This window comes from Sapajus apella, unplaced genomic scaffold (genome assembly GCF_009761245.1).
Source record: "Sapajus apella isolate SASKATOON/1434 unplaced genomic scaffold, GSC_monkey_1.0 scaffold20, whole genome shotgun sequence".
NCBI classification, from domain to species: Eukaryota; Metazoa; Chordata; class Mammalia; order Primates; family Cebidae; genus Sapajus; species Sapajus apella.
Window position 1 is genome coordinate 2,346,173 of NW_022436960.1, and position 15,105 is coordinate 2,361,277.

General features: G+C 42.7%; 1 long non-coding RNA gene across 1 annotated transcript; it reads right to left on the reverse strand.

Annotated features, from left to right (window-relative positions):
* Positions 1 to 752: 752 nt before the first annotated feature.
* Positions 753 to 13,517, reverse strand: LOC116557675. The gene is made up of 3 exons (XR_004271643.1): positions 13,416 to 13,517; positions 12,894 to 12,896; positions 753 to 762 (listed from the first exon to the last, which is right to left on the reverse strand). It is a non-coding gene; the product is annotated as an uncharacterized LOC116557675 (long non-coding RNA).
* Positions 13,518 to 15,105: the final 1,588 nt, after the last annotated feature.

The window sequence follows — 15,105 nt, forward strand, 5'->3', positions numbered from 1 at the left end:
GGCCAGGGACAGGCTGGTTTCGAGCTGCAGCGTGCTGGGGAGGGGAATGGTGATGTCATCCCCAGAACCAGAGCCCCCGAGGAGCAACCCCTGAGTGGGAAGATGGTGCCTTCCACATGCCTGGCACACAGCCTGAGCTGGCAGGAGGCAGGGCGCGCCTCGGTGGGCTGCTCAGGTGAGGGCAATAGTTGAGGGGCTGCGAAGTGGAAGGACACTTGGTCCGAAGGGAGTGGCCGGCTGAGGGAGAGAGGCTGGCTGCTGAGGTTGCCAGCTGCCGTGTGCGGGACGCACCGGCGACATGTTTGAAGTGCCAGCTGCCATGTGCGGGACGCATCAGCGACATGTTTGAAGTTCCTGCAGGGAGGGCCAGGCTGAGCCTGCACCTGCAGCCTGGGCCTGCAGCCTCGGCCCCTCCCAGCCGGCATCGGTGACGGTGTCCCGGCAACGTTTTGCCTGACCCTGTCCCAGCTCAACTCACCTGATGGGACTCAGACCCCATAACCCTTGTCCCAAGACGCAGCCTTCCCTTGCAAATACCCAAGGTCACAAACATCCCAAGGCAGAGTCTCTCGTCCCTTTAGGGACACTCCCAGGGTGGCAGGAAGCTCCCCTTACGATGGGCAGAGAGGCAGTATGAGAGCCACAGACTCTAACACAGCCAGGCTCCTGGTCCACTCAGAGCCCACCATCCCCCTTTGGAGGAATTGGCCTCAGATGACCCATAGCAAGGCCCACTAGCAGCCAGGACTCCAGGGAGTGTCACTGGACAGCAGGCCTGGCACTGGCCCAGGTTCTCACCACCCATGTCCCAGTGTGTCTAGAGCACAGCTGAGACTCCGGGTGCCTGCTGGCCGCCAGCAGCCCATCTGGTGCCCTGTACCCCACGGGAGTATATCCCCAGAGAGGAACTCAGCATTCCTTGCCACACCGACACTGGCCTCAGAGCTCCTGCCCTTGCCTGAGGCCCTGCTCCAGCACCGCCTCCTCTCTGGAGCTGCCCTGAACCCCCATGGCTCCCTGGGACTCCTGAAACCCCCCTGCTATAAAAACGGCTCAGGGCCCGGAGCCAGGGAAAGTAAGCTGTGCCCCGGCTGTGCCTCTTCCCAGGCCAGGGCCTTGTCCAGTCTGTGTCTCAGTCTTTCCATCTGTCAAGTGGGCTGGGTCCACCATGGGGCTGCCAGGACGGCTCCGGAGGGAATGTGGGCAGCAGTCTTGGCTCCCAGTCACCAGCCGCATGGGATTCAGATGCCTGAGCTGACCCACTCTGGAGAGTGGACATCTCCATTCAGCTTCAGGTCCCTGGCAGCCAGCACAGGCCATGCCCACACTCCCTTAAAAATAGCCAAACTCCCCCCAAACATTTACAAACCCCCGTTTACATGTCAAGAAAAATTGAATGTGTGTTTCTGATTTATTTACAGTTATTGTGCGAATGGCTGTTCTACAAGAGACAGCCGGGTCCGAACACTCCAGGCTGCAACGCCCAAGGTCACAAACACCCCAAAGCAGTCTCGCGTCCCTTTAGGGACACTCCCAGGGTGGCAGGAAGCTCCCCTTTGGATGGGCAGAGAGGCAGTATTGTATCAGGAAAGGCCACAAAACAAATCTCTCGAGCCCTGAACTGGGAGGGGAGGGGTGATTTATTCGCCTGGGAGCAGTGGCCGCACAGTTGCCTAAAGCTGAGCTCCCCAAGGAAGACAATCCCCACCCTTTTAAAGGCTTACGACTCTGGAAATCACATGTGAAAGGGTCTTGATCCGTGAAGTAGTATGTGACTTGGGGGTTTGATCAGCTTTAAGTAAAGACAACACCTTCCGGAAAGGTTTCTCCATACCATATCCGTGGTCTGCAGATGGGACTGAGGTTAGCAGTAGGGGTCTTATCCTTAACCTGGCTGGCATCAACGGGTTCCTCCTCTGGCTGACCTCTAACTTCTCCTATTGAAATGCAATGTGGAAGTCTAGGGGAAGGGGTCTTAGAAGTTTAAGAGGATTAAGGGTCTCCTTCCTCAGTATGAGAGCCACAGACTCCAACACACCCAGGCTCCTGGTCCACTCGGAGCCCCCTTTCCCCAAGTCAGGGCCACCGTCCCTCACATCAGCAGCTCTCCAGCCGCCCATGAAAGGCCCCTCATGGATGACGAGAACAGCAAGCTGGAGTGAGGCACTGTATGGGCAAAGACGGGAAAGGCGGCATGCCCTTGGGTGTGGGCAGGTGAGCAGGTGGCTACGGAGGGACTGGCTCTCAGGCCAGCCTCCTGGATCAGTTTGCCTGGGCAACCATGACAGAGTACTACACACTGAATGCCTTAGGCCGCAGAAATGCGTCGCCTCCCGGTTCTGGAAGCTTAGAGTGAGATGCCAAGGTGTTAGCAGGTGGGGATCTTTGTGTGGGCCGTGAGCCAGACCGTCTCCAGCTTCTGGTGACGCGCTGGCAGGCTTTGGCATTCCCCAGATGTGTGTGTATCTGTGTCCACACTTCTCCTTTCCTCTCCTTTTTCTCTTGGCCTTTGGTGACATTTATTCATGTATTTTTCTGAGTTGTACATATTTCGCACAAAACAGTTGTACATATTTTGAGAGTGCACGTGTTATTTTGATACCTTTATACAAAATAATGAGTAAATCAGGATTACTAAGATATGCATCATCTCAAGTATTCATCTTTTCCTTTATGTTGGGAACATTACAAATCTTCTCTTCTAGTTATCTTGAACAATATACACAAATTATTGTTAACTATAACTTCCCTACTGTACTGTTAAATGCCAGAACGAAGTCTTTGAGATTACCCCTTCTTGTAAGGACACCAGTCACACTGGACTAGGGCCCACCCTAATGACCTCATGTTAATTTCATTATCTCTGTAAAGACCCCATCTCTGAATTCCAAATGAGGTCAGTCTAAGATACTAGGGCTTAGGATTTCCACATATGAATTTGGAGGGTACAAGCTAACCCATGACATTTCTCAACAGACTCAGAGGCCCGGGGGTGCCCAGGTGACCACAGGTGTGTAAAGGGAAGCCATGATGAGCCCGGGGACAGCAGAGAGAGTGGGAGCAGCAGGGCAGAGCGAGGCTGTGAGCTAGGGAAGAGCCAGGGAGGGCCAGTGAAGAACTCAGTTCCATGCATGGGGAACGACCTGAGTGGGGGCAACATGGAAAGAGGTTAGCCCAGGTTGGGGGTCAGACCTACCTGGGGTGAAGTCTCAGCTCGGCAGTGTCTGCCCTCTGAGATGTCAGGCCTTTAACAGCTCAAGTTCAGTTTGCAGATCAGAGAAATGGGACAGTAACCACAGCTCACAGTGCATGGCAAATGCTTGGCTCTTGATAGGGAGCTCAGGACCAAGTCTGGAAAGGAGAGCCAGCCTGGGTTTCTTCAGCCTGGGTTTCTTAGGCCCTGGACAGCCCCTTTAAATCGCTGAGTTAGAAATGGGGCTGCCCACTCCTATTCAATGAGTACTAGAAGTCCTAGCCAGAGAAATTAAGCAAGAAAAAGAAGTAGAAGGCATACACACAAGAAAGGAAGAAGTGAAAATACATTTGCTGGTTAAATTATCTTATATATTGACAACCTTGAACACTCCACCAAAAATCATTAGAACTAATAAACGAATTCAGTAAAGTTGTAGGGTACAACACGCAAAAGTTCGTGGTATTTCTATAAACTAACAACAAATTATCTGGGAAAGAAATTAAGAAAACAATTCCATTTGCAATGGCTGTAAAAATAAAATATTTAAGAGTAAACTTAACCAAGAAGGTGAAAGAAACATGCACTGAAAACTAGAAAATATTGAGGAAAGCAATTGAAGAAGATAAAAAGAAAAAAAATTTTTAATCCTGTATTCATTGATTGAAAATCAATATTGTTAAAATGCCCATACTACTGAAAGTGATCCACAGATTCAATGTATTCCATATGAAAATTCCAATATCAATTTTCAAAGAAACAGAATAAATAATCCTAAAATTTACATGGAATCACAGAAGACCTCAAATAGTCAAAGTAATCTTGACCAAAAGGAACAAACTCAAAGGCATCACCCTATCTAATTTCGAAATCTACCACAAAGCCACAGTAATCAAAACAGTGTGATACTGGCACAAAAAAAAGACACATAGACCAATGGAACAGAATAGAGAGCCTAGAAATAGCCATGCAGAGCCATGCATTTACAGTCAATTTATTTTCAACAAAGATGTAAAGAACACATGATGGGAAAATGACAGTCTCTTTAATTAATTATCTTAGGAAAACTGGATATTCACATACAGAAAAATTAAATTAGACCCTCATCTCCTACCACATATTATACAAAGATCAACTCAGAATGGGTTAAAGATTTCAATATAAGACCTAAAACTGCAAAACTACTAGAAATAAACATGAGAGAAAAGCTTCATGACATTGGTCTACGTAACGATTTTTTTGGTTGTGACCCCAAAACCGCAGGTAAGAAAAGCAAAAATAGGCAAGTGAGATTACACCAAACTACAAAGCTTCTGCACAGCAAAGGTAACAATCAAAAGGGTGAAGAGACAACCTAAAAAATGGGAGAACATATTTACAAACCATACACCTGATAAGAGGTTAATATATAAGGAACTCAAACAACCCAATGGCAAGAAATCAAACTGATTAAAAATGGACAAAGGACCTGAAGGAACATTTCTCAAAAGAAGACATACAAATGGTCAGCAGGTATATAAAACAATGCTAATGTCACTAAATCATCAGGGAAATGCAAATTAAAACGACAGTGAGCTGCTCCCTCACACCTGTTAAAATGGCTGTTATCACAAAGACGACGCAACGCTTATCAGCAGTGATGAGGATGTGGAGAAAAGGAAGCCCTTGCACACCGTTGGTGGGATTGCAACGTCGCACAGCCTTTTGGAACACAGTATGGCTCTTCAAAAAACTAAAAATGGAACTACCGTATGATCCAGAAACCTCACTTCTGGGTATACATCCAAGAGATACAAAATAATTTGTCAAAGAAATACATTGCTGCACTCTCCACAATAGCCAAGATATGAAATCAGCCTAAGTATTCATCAGGGGATAATGGATAAACAAAATGTGACATATATGTGGAGTCCGAAAAAGATAAGTAAGCAACAATGAGGAAGAGGCCCCAGGAGACAGGGAGAACAATGGTTCTGGGAGACTAATCACAGACAACCCACTGGCACATCCTGTTCCCAAATAGCTCCTTCTGCACGCACATAGCCCCAGCAGCCCGACCTTATAAAACTTCCCTCCGGCCCCTTCTCTGTTCTGCTGCCTGTTGCTCCCTTGCAGCATACTTTCTCTCCAATAAACTTGCTTTCTTTAACTTACTGCTGTTTCAGTAAATTCTTTCACTGCCTGCAACACCGGCCCCAATCAATCACCACCCACATCACGACTGACAACAACATATACACAGCGGAATACGTTCAGCTGCTAGAAGAAGGAAATCCTGTCATTTATGAAATGGATGAGCCTGGAGGACATTATGTTAAGTGAAATAACCCAAGCACAGAAAGACAGATACTTCATGTTCTCACTTCCATGTGGAATCTAGAAAAGTGAAACTCATAGAAGTAGAGAGTAGAATGGTGGTTGGCAGGGGCTGGACTGGTGGAACTGGGAAACCTGGAGATGGTGTTCAAAAGGTGCAACGTTTCCATGAGACATAAGGAGTAAGTTTTAGAGATCTATTGTACAGCATGGTGACTATCGTTAATAAGAAGGTATTTCAAAATTGCTGGAAGGGTCTCTTTTAAATGGTCTCACCATAAAAAATAAGTATGTGAGGTGATGGATTTGTGAATTAGCTTGATTTGATTGTTGTGTGTGTGTGTGTGTGTGTGTGTGTGTGTGTGTGTGTGCGTGCGTATAAAAACATTGTAGTTGTCTAAAAAATAAATTGAGGCACATAAAATTTTGAAGAGTTTATTTGAGCAAGCAATGATTCATGAATTGGGCAGCCCCGAAGCAGAAGGAGGTCAGCAGCTCCTCGGAGGGAATGCAAGGGTAAGGCTTTTACAGAGCAAGCATAGACGAAAAGCAAAGAAAATATTTGATTAATCACAGCTATGCAGTTGCCTTTTTCGGTCTATCTTGTTGGAAACTCCCAAGTTATATAAGGTTGTTGGCTACTTCTAACTGGTTGAGCTTAAGTTCTTTAAAAACAAAACAAAACAGGTGTTTGAAAGAAATAGCTTTAGTTTTGCTCGTGTTTGCAAATAAAGCAAGTTTGAGGTCACTTATTAACTGGTTTTGTCTTCTCAGGAATTCTTCTCAGCATGCTGAGAGGGTGAAGAAAGCATGACTCTCACTTACCACTATTGATACGGTCACTGGGACAGCCATGCAGGCGTTACCATCACCAACAGCTACATTGGGATGTAAGGTCGTACGGTCATTAGTATCCAGAATTGGACGTTCACTGTGGACTGGAGTGGTCAGGCTGTTCAGGTCTCTAAACTGTCTAATCCTGATGGCAATCATTCGAGGTGTGAGGGGTTACTGGAAAGCATCGAAAACCCTCTAAAGGACACAAGGACCACAGGGAAATGGAGAGAAAATGAACAAGGAAGATAAAAGCCAATTACTATTGGCTGAAAAAGTCCCTGGAGCACAGATCCCAGGAGCCAAGATTTAACCAGCTGAATAAAGCAAACAAGAAAGCAGAACCTATTTGATGAGAAATATCTTTGTTTCTGAAAAACCTTTTAATTTGGGGCAACGGTTTCTAATTTATTGACATAGAAGGAACATTTTTTATTAAGAAGAACACAAACTCCTTCTTCTTACCAGATCAGGAACTTCTGTGGAAGTTAGCGTACAGAAGCTAAATTGTTCATTTCAGATTGTATTGCTGGAAGGGAACTCACATTGTCATTCTATGAGAGCAAAACAAAAACAAAGATTAATATTTGGAGTAAATTTTGATCTTAGTGTTGGAGTCAGAAGGACAACTAGTGGAGATTTCTAGATTTGAGTTTGAAACATCTTTAGAGGGTGAATGAATATGGCAGCTGTAATCTAATGGATTTACCTGATTTGCAGTTGGAATAGCTCTGGTTATGTCATCAGGTGCTCTTCTGGTGAACCTTCCAAGTGACCCACATAGCAGCAGGCATGAACATTGCCCATAGATGTTCTGTTATAGTGATTTTTCTGAAGTTTAAAGTCATCCAGTTTCAGCTTGCAAAGCTTAGGAAAAAGGAAGTTTTAGCTTTTTATTAAACTAGAAGAATTCAGAATTCAATCCAGTTTACAGATGGGTAATAAAACCTCAAAGAAAACAGGGCTAGAACTTGGCAATAGGTGCTCCATAGGTGTCTGTTAAAATAGAATCTTTTAAATAGACACTCCCATTTTTACCGAAGATAATTACAGTAAGATTTTTTTAAAATAAAGTTTCAATTAACTTGGCTTCGTTATTTGTGTAACAAGAATAGGCATTCTGTATGTTTTTACAAATATAATATTTTAGTCAGAGCTTTCGTAGTAGCTGTTGACGAAAAAAGCCAAACTCTAAAATATTTAGAGACTTTTTCTGAGCCAAATATGAGTGACCATGGCCTGCAACACAACCTCGGGAGGTCCTGAGAACATGTGCCCAACGTAGTTGACTTACAACTTGATTTTATACACTTCAGAGAGACAGAAGTTACAGGCAAAGACATAAATCAATGCATGTCAGTGGTTCAGCCGGTAAACACGGGGAGAGTGGCTCCAGATCGCAGGTGGATTCAGAGGTTTTCTGATTGGCAGTTGGTTCAAAGGGTTAACCGAAGTGTCTGAAGAGCTGAGGTCAGCATAAATAGACTGGATAGGGAAAATGTGGCACATATACACCATGGAATATTATGCAGCCATCAAAAACGATGAGTTTGGGTCCTTTGTAGGGACATGGATGAACCTGGAAACCATCATTCTCAGCAAACTGACAGAAGAGCAGAAGATCAAACACCGCACGTTCTCACTCATAGGCGGGTGTTGAACAATGAGAACACATGGACACAGGGAGGGGAGCACTACACACTGGGGTCAGTTGGGGGGAAATAGGGGAGGGACGGTGGGGGGTGGGAAGCTGGGGAGGGATAGCAGGGGGAGAAATGCCAGATGTAGGTGATGGGGAGGAAGGCAGCAAATCACACTGCCATGTGTGTTCCTATGCAACAATTTTGCATGTTCTTCACATGTACCCCAAAACCTAAAATGCAATAAAATAAATAAATGGGAAAAAAAAAAAAAAGAAATACTTAAGCTGAGATAGGTCGGGTTGTGGAAGCCTAGGTGCTTCTTCTACAGAGGCAGCCACTAAGTAACAGGCTTCAGAGAGAATAGATGGCAAACACCGTTTATGGCATTTACCTTAAAAGCTACCGTAAATGACCTTAAAAGGTGTCAGACTCTCTGAAGAAGAGCTACTAGGGGAAGAAGATTCTCTACAGAATGCAGATTCGCCCCCCGAGATGCTTTGCAGGGCTACTTCAAAATATTTCAAAGAAAGTCTATTTGGGCGGTAAAATACCCTATTTTCTACAGAGCCCATTATCTGTCATACGACACTATACCAGGTCGGGTTGGAGTTAGACATTCTATTGCTGGGAAGAGCCTGTTTTGTCAGCCTTATGATCTCGATTTTAACGTCAATGCTGGCCAGTCGTGTCTGAACCCCAAAGGGAGGAGGGCGTGACAAGGTAATCTGACTCCCCAGCTTCCCATCGTGGCCTGAACTCATTTTTTCAGGTTTCTTTGGGTTCCCCTTGGCAAATAGGGGCATCCATTCAGTTGGTTGGGGGACACTGAATTTCATTTTCCTTTACATAGTCAAGAAACTTTATTGACTTTGTATCAGTCCACTTTCGTTTTTTTAAATATCTGGTGAGGAGAAATGTCACATTAACCTTTAAAAACCTCTCTAAGCCAAGAAGTCAGCCAAAGACTTTCCCAATTATGCCCTATAACAAGGAGCATGGATTCTTTTTTCTATCTTTCTTTCTTTTTTTGAGATGGAGTCTTGCTCTGTCACCCAGGCTAGAGTGCAATGAATCTTAGCTCACTGCAGCCTCTGCCTCCCAGGTTCAAGTGATTGGTTCAGCCAACAGCATCCCCACCCCCAGTAGCTGAGATTACAGGCATGTGCTAATTTTTGTACTTTTAGTAAAGACAGGGTTTTACCATGTTGGCCAGGCTGGTCTTGAACTCCTGACCTCACGTGATCCACCCTCCTCAGCCTCCCAAAGTGCTGGGATTACAGGAGTGAGCCACTGCACCTGGCCTCAAGGAGCACAGATTCTTATTGAACCTAAGTAAACACCATATTGCCAGGAAAATAAAAATATTAAGTATGATTTCCCCAAATTCTGGAGGAGTCAGGTATGGACAAAAAGATAAATGCTCCATTTTTGTTTACAAAAGCATATTTTACCACATCTATAATTTATAGACAGCTTAAGAGAAAAGGAGCTTATTAAATCTAAAATACAAGACACAGAAGAACAAGCAATGTTTCCAACAAACAGTCATAGAAATTATAATTATCTTCGGTTAAATTGGTCCCACGTAATTAATTTTTGTTTGGTTTGATACTGGGTTAGCAGCTTTATGAATCCGTCAGTTTATCGTTACAGCTCTGGAAATTCTTACCCAGTCCAATAGCATGATCTTAACATTATCAGAAGCTTGTACTTGTCAGTCTTTTTTATGAATCTCTTGCAGTTTTATATCATGCAACTGACAAGGAAATGGGGTTGTTTTGGTGACGTCCAACATTTTATGATACTAATCACAATTGTAATAGATAACATTATACTAGGACATATCAGATACTTAGGAATTTCATACAATTTCTGTAACACTCAACAAATTGATATAAATTAAAAGATAAATTTAAGAAGGTTTAGCGTTGCCTATTACTTAGCAATGCCTCTCATACAGCTTAACACCAAACAAGCCTAATTAGTTTAATATTTATTTTTATAAAGGAGAAAATGTGTTATTATTATTTTTGAGACAGGATTTCATTCTCTCACCCAGGTCGGAGTGCACTGGTGCCACCGCTCCTCACTGCAACCTTGACATCCCAAGCTCAAGCAATTCTCCCATCTCACTTAAGACTACAGGCACATGCCACCACACCCTGCTAATTTTCGTATTTTTTTGTAGAGACCGGCTTTCTTCATATTGCCCAGGCTGGTCTTGAACTCCTGGGCACAAGCAATCTGCCCACTTCAGCCTTCCAAAGTTCTGGGATCGCAAGCATGAGTCACCATGCTTAGCCAAATAATTCTTTTGAGATATTTTAGAGACCCTTCTGGAAACTCACAAAGCTAATTCAAGGTCAAAAAGACTTAATTCAGAATTTGATTTTGGGAAGTGATCAAAAATGTCAGAAAATTTAAAACATTTGATTAAATAGGATCAGAGGTCACTGAAACAATGCCAAAATGGCAAAAGATTTTAAAGGCACATACAAGAAAACTGCAGAGTTGTAAAAACAAAAAAACAAAAAACTTAGCTCTTTTAATAAAAAGACTCACTTTTCTGAAACAATCTAAGACCTAATAAAAGACAACCTGTGGCGTAAGAAATTATTTGATAAAACACAAGATGTGTTCTAAGCCGATTACTTAAAGGGTAAAGAAAAAACATTTTCATAATCAAGAACAGACCAATATTGCAAGGAAACGTCATCCTTTTGGCACAGAGAGAACCCAGTTCTAGCTTTGTATTAGTATATACTTAGGTTTCTTCTAAGCCTTGGAAATAAAATTTATCTAATCTTAGTAAAATCCCCTTTCACAGAGCTGCAACTTCCTGTGTCTCTTCAGCTTTTGTCTCACCCGTTTTCTTCCTTTTCTTTCTGGAACAGTCAGTCACCTGCTTTAAGACAAAATTATTCCTTTTCCCTTCGTGAAAACACATACCTTGTATACTTTTCCTTATTAAATCATTGTAACGTATTATTAGAGCATCTATTTTATGTGTCTATTTTCATATACACTTGTTTCCTGCATCCTTATTATTTATAGTAGTTTTAATTACATATATTAATTAAAACTCTTAACACTTACTAACCTTAATATCTAGTGAAAATCAGATAGCGCACGACTGCATCCGTTTTAGATAGCTTATGTTTCCTCATCGCACAGGGCGGGCCTGCCAGTAAACCCAGATACCTCCAATTCTTCTTAATAAGAACCCAAAGTGTATAAGCTTAAACTTACGTTCAGAAATTAATGTTTTAGTAGTTTATATTATTTGGAAATGGTCTAGATATTTAATGAATACTTGTCACTTAATTTAACTTAGTATAGTTTTAAGGTTTTAAGTTATCAAAAAGATGTTGGAAATGGTTTTTAGACAGACACAATACTAAATAAAAGCAGCTGTCATCTCATGCCATTTTTCTTGTTGACAAATTTTGTACAAAAGATGACATGAGCTTTTTCAACTAGTAGAGCTAGATAGAATATCCTTTTTAACTAAGTCACAAATATTTTTATTTATTAAAGATTAAAGTCATTAGAAACTTGAAAATCATCGGGGTTAGTTCCTTTCTCTTCTGAGAAAATACTTATTTTATACATGATCGCATTTTTTCTTTAGACAAACTAAACAGACTTCTTTCAATATTGTTTCTAACAATACCACCCAGATATATCATTTCTAATAATAACATCCACAAATAATATCCTTATATGTAGAATAACATATAAATTATATACATATATGTATGGCTACATATGTGAATACATACATATAAATTATACATATGCCTATATAATTTATATGTATATATACATATAAATTATTTATATATGGCTATATACATATATACACATATATATACGTGTGTATATATATACATAAATAACGATATATATAATTTATATAAGTTCCTAATAACTTTATTCTTTAAACAATGAAAATACTGCTGATTTTCATGTATATATACATATATATCTTGTGTGTGTGTTTGTGTAGGCATATATATATATATATACACACACACATATATCCATGCATAAAGATACAGACAGATGCCAACAGAGATTCTTGGAGTCTGTTCTGTAATTTTAGCCACATTTTAGGTATAATAATATAAAATTCACTGGTTGGATCCAAATTGTGTCTCTGGCAGTTAAAGTTACTTGCTCAGGTGGCTAAAGCCTTTTATTCATATTTGTGAAAAGGACTTTTAAGATTTTTCATTTACCAATTTATTTCTAAAAAGTTTCTCTTTGTATTTTCCTTCTGGTGAGTCATTTCTCTGAAGTCTGCATTTCGAAGATTTAGATGTCTCGAAGGCAGAGGAAAGGGATGTGAAGTTTTCTCTAAGAAGGAATTTGGGGGCCCACTTCTCTATTATCAGGAGTCAGTCTTAGTAAAACTGGAGGCTGAATTTCAGGTGGGTAACCGAGGAGACATCCAGTCTATTTCCAATTAGTCTTTATCTGTTTTAGCTTTAGGTGGTCACTTCTATAATAGCTCAGTGTTGTGGGCAAGACCAAGAATTAAATTCAGTGGTTGCAAGTACACCTGGTTCATCCGAAGATCTAATTTTTTAAAGAAGTTAGTGTTGAGGAGATTCACATGGAAAAAGCAAGACATTAAAGAGGTTATTAGATTCAGAATGCTTTTTTATTAGTGTGCTCTAGAGGTTCCTTTAGAGAGATTACTTTTTGAGTCATTCTGTCTTTTGGGAACTTCTGTATACCAATCAAAAAATATATCTCATTGTTTCTGAGGCATTTGGGATCACTTTTTAAAAACATACCCATAGACGAATAATTTCATCTAGAATGAAAGTTTCCTGATGTGGTCACTGTCAGTCTCAGCTATCTGCCTGAGTTTCATACATGAACTTATTTTTTCTTTAGACAAACTAAAGACTTCTTTCAATATTATTTCTAACAATAAATGTTTCTAACAATAAAAGTTTCTCTAGAAAGGCGCAGATGCTGGGTCCGTAGATAGTTTCAAACACAAAGTTAGCTGGAGTTCCAAATGGAGGACTCCCAGGCCTCTCAGACGCCGGTGAAACCCATTACACTGTTCTTCTAAAACTTTACCACCTGAGGCCTTCAGTTAGATCCAATCCAAGTTTTGTTGAACACTTAGTTTGACCTCCAGATTTCAACCTGGATTCTAGGCCTATCCCAGAAACAAAGCACTATCCTGGACCTAGTCCAGTGCCCGTCAGAGCCAGTTTGACCTCCGGAATAAAAGTTGTTCAAATGAAGTCAGACAGCACAGGATGCAAGCTGCAAAAGCTCCACGTCTGAGAGGCTCCCTGTGATCACCACGGCAGGCCCAGTAGGTGCCTGCACCTGGTTACTCATTGTGCCTGGGAGTTTTCAGGGGTCTCCTATAGATCCCACTTCTGACACCAAACTTTTAGAACGGGAAACTGAGGCACAATAAAATTTTAAAGAGTTTATTTGCACAAACAACAATTCATGAATCGGGTAGCTCCAAACCAGGGGTGGTGTAGCAGCTCCACTGAGGAAATGCAAAAGGGAGGCTTTCATAGGATGGACACAGAAGGTAAGCAAGTATTTGACTGGTTACCCTTATACAGTTGCCATGTTTGTTCTATCCTGTTGGAAAGTCCTTAGTTACGTAATTATTAGTTTACTGGCTGCTTCTAATTGGTTGAGCTTAAATTCTGTTATTCTTTATCTTTTTTTTTTTTTGAGATAGAGTCTCACTTTGTCACCCAGGCTGGAGTGCAGAGGCGTGATCTCAGCTCACTTCAACCTCCATTCCCCAAATTCAAGCAATTCTCCTGCCTCAGCCTCCCAAGTAGCTGGGATTACAGACATGCGCTACCACACCTGGCTAATTTCTGTATTTTTAGTACAGACAGGGTTTCACCATGTTGGCCAGACTGATCCCGAACTCCCAACCTCAGGTGATCTACCCGCTTTGGCCTCCCGAAATGCTGGAGCTATAGGCGTCAGCCACTCTGTTGTTCTTTGATACAGACGTTTTCAAGAAACAGCTTAAGTTTTGCTTATGTTTGCAAATCGAGCACGGTCCAGGTGACTCATGAAACCCGAGTGGTTTTGTTTTCTCAGGAATTCTTCAGGCCTAGTCTCCATTTTAAATTACTTTAACATATCATAACCCATAAATATATACAATTATTACTTGTCAATTGAAAAAAAAAATGTGGCTGTAAATTCACCTTAACCAAGAATGTTGCTGAGTGCTAGGAGGAAGAAGCAGACCGGGAGGGGCAGGTTTCAAAACGATTTAATTCTTAAATGTGCTTCTGATTTTCTCAGCATGGCTTCTAATTTCTCTGCAAGCACCACTTAGCAGTTGGTTCTGTTTCATGGTAGAGAATTCCCGCCACATGCAGCTCCCCAGAATCCCTCGGTCATGCCCCCTAAAATTTGCAAAGTGCAGTGAGGGGCTGATGGACACTAAGAACGCAGGATAGGAGCCCCCCGTTTGCTCTGTGGCTCTGGACAAGAACCTTCACCTCTGAACGGGTGCCATTTTCACCTGAGCTAAACAAATGGAGAAACACCTACGCTCGGCTCCCCTGGCGCCCTGTGGGAGCGCTCTCCACATAAAGCTCCAGGGATGCCGGAGATGCAGCAGGCCCGGGCCTCGGGGCCTCTGCTCACAAGGCCAAGGGCCCGTCCCTGAGCCTGGTGCCAATCGCCCAGCAGACTCCGAGCGTGGTTCCCTCCCCAGGGGCCATGGCCTCCTGGCCACAGCAGCTCGTGAGCTCGCCAGGCTCAGGTCAGTTCTGGGCCATAAACACTTCCTACTGGCAGAAAGGGAAAGAGGCCCCTGTGGCCTGAGTTCCCTGGTCTCTGTTTCCCTTCACTGCTCCAAGTGGCCATTGAGGAATCTGGCCACAGAGGGCAGGAGCTCCAAGGCTGGCAAGACATGCCATGCGGCCAGCCTGGGCTCTCGGGCACCGCACACAGGCCTTGTTTCACTGCTTGGTAATGCCAGGGTTGTTATTTCCAGTATTTTGCAAGAAGCAATGTTTATGTGATGTTTTACCACTGGCAATTTTCTTGTGGTTTTTGATGGGTGCCAAACAAGTCTCCGAAGGCCACAGTGCTGGAAGC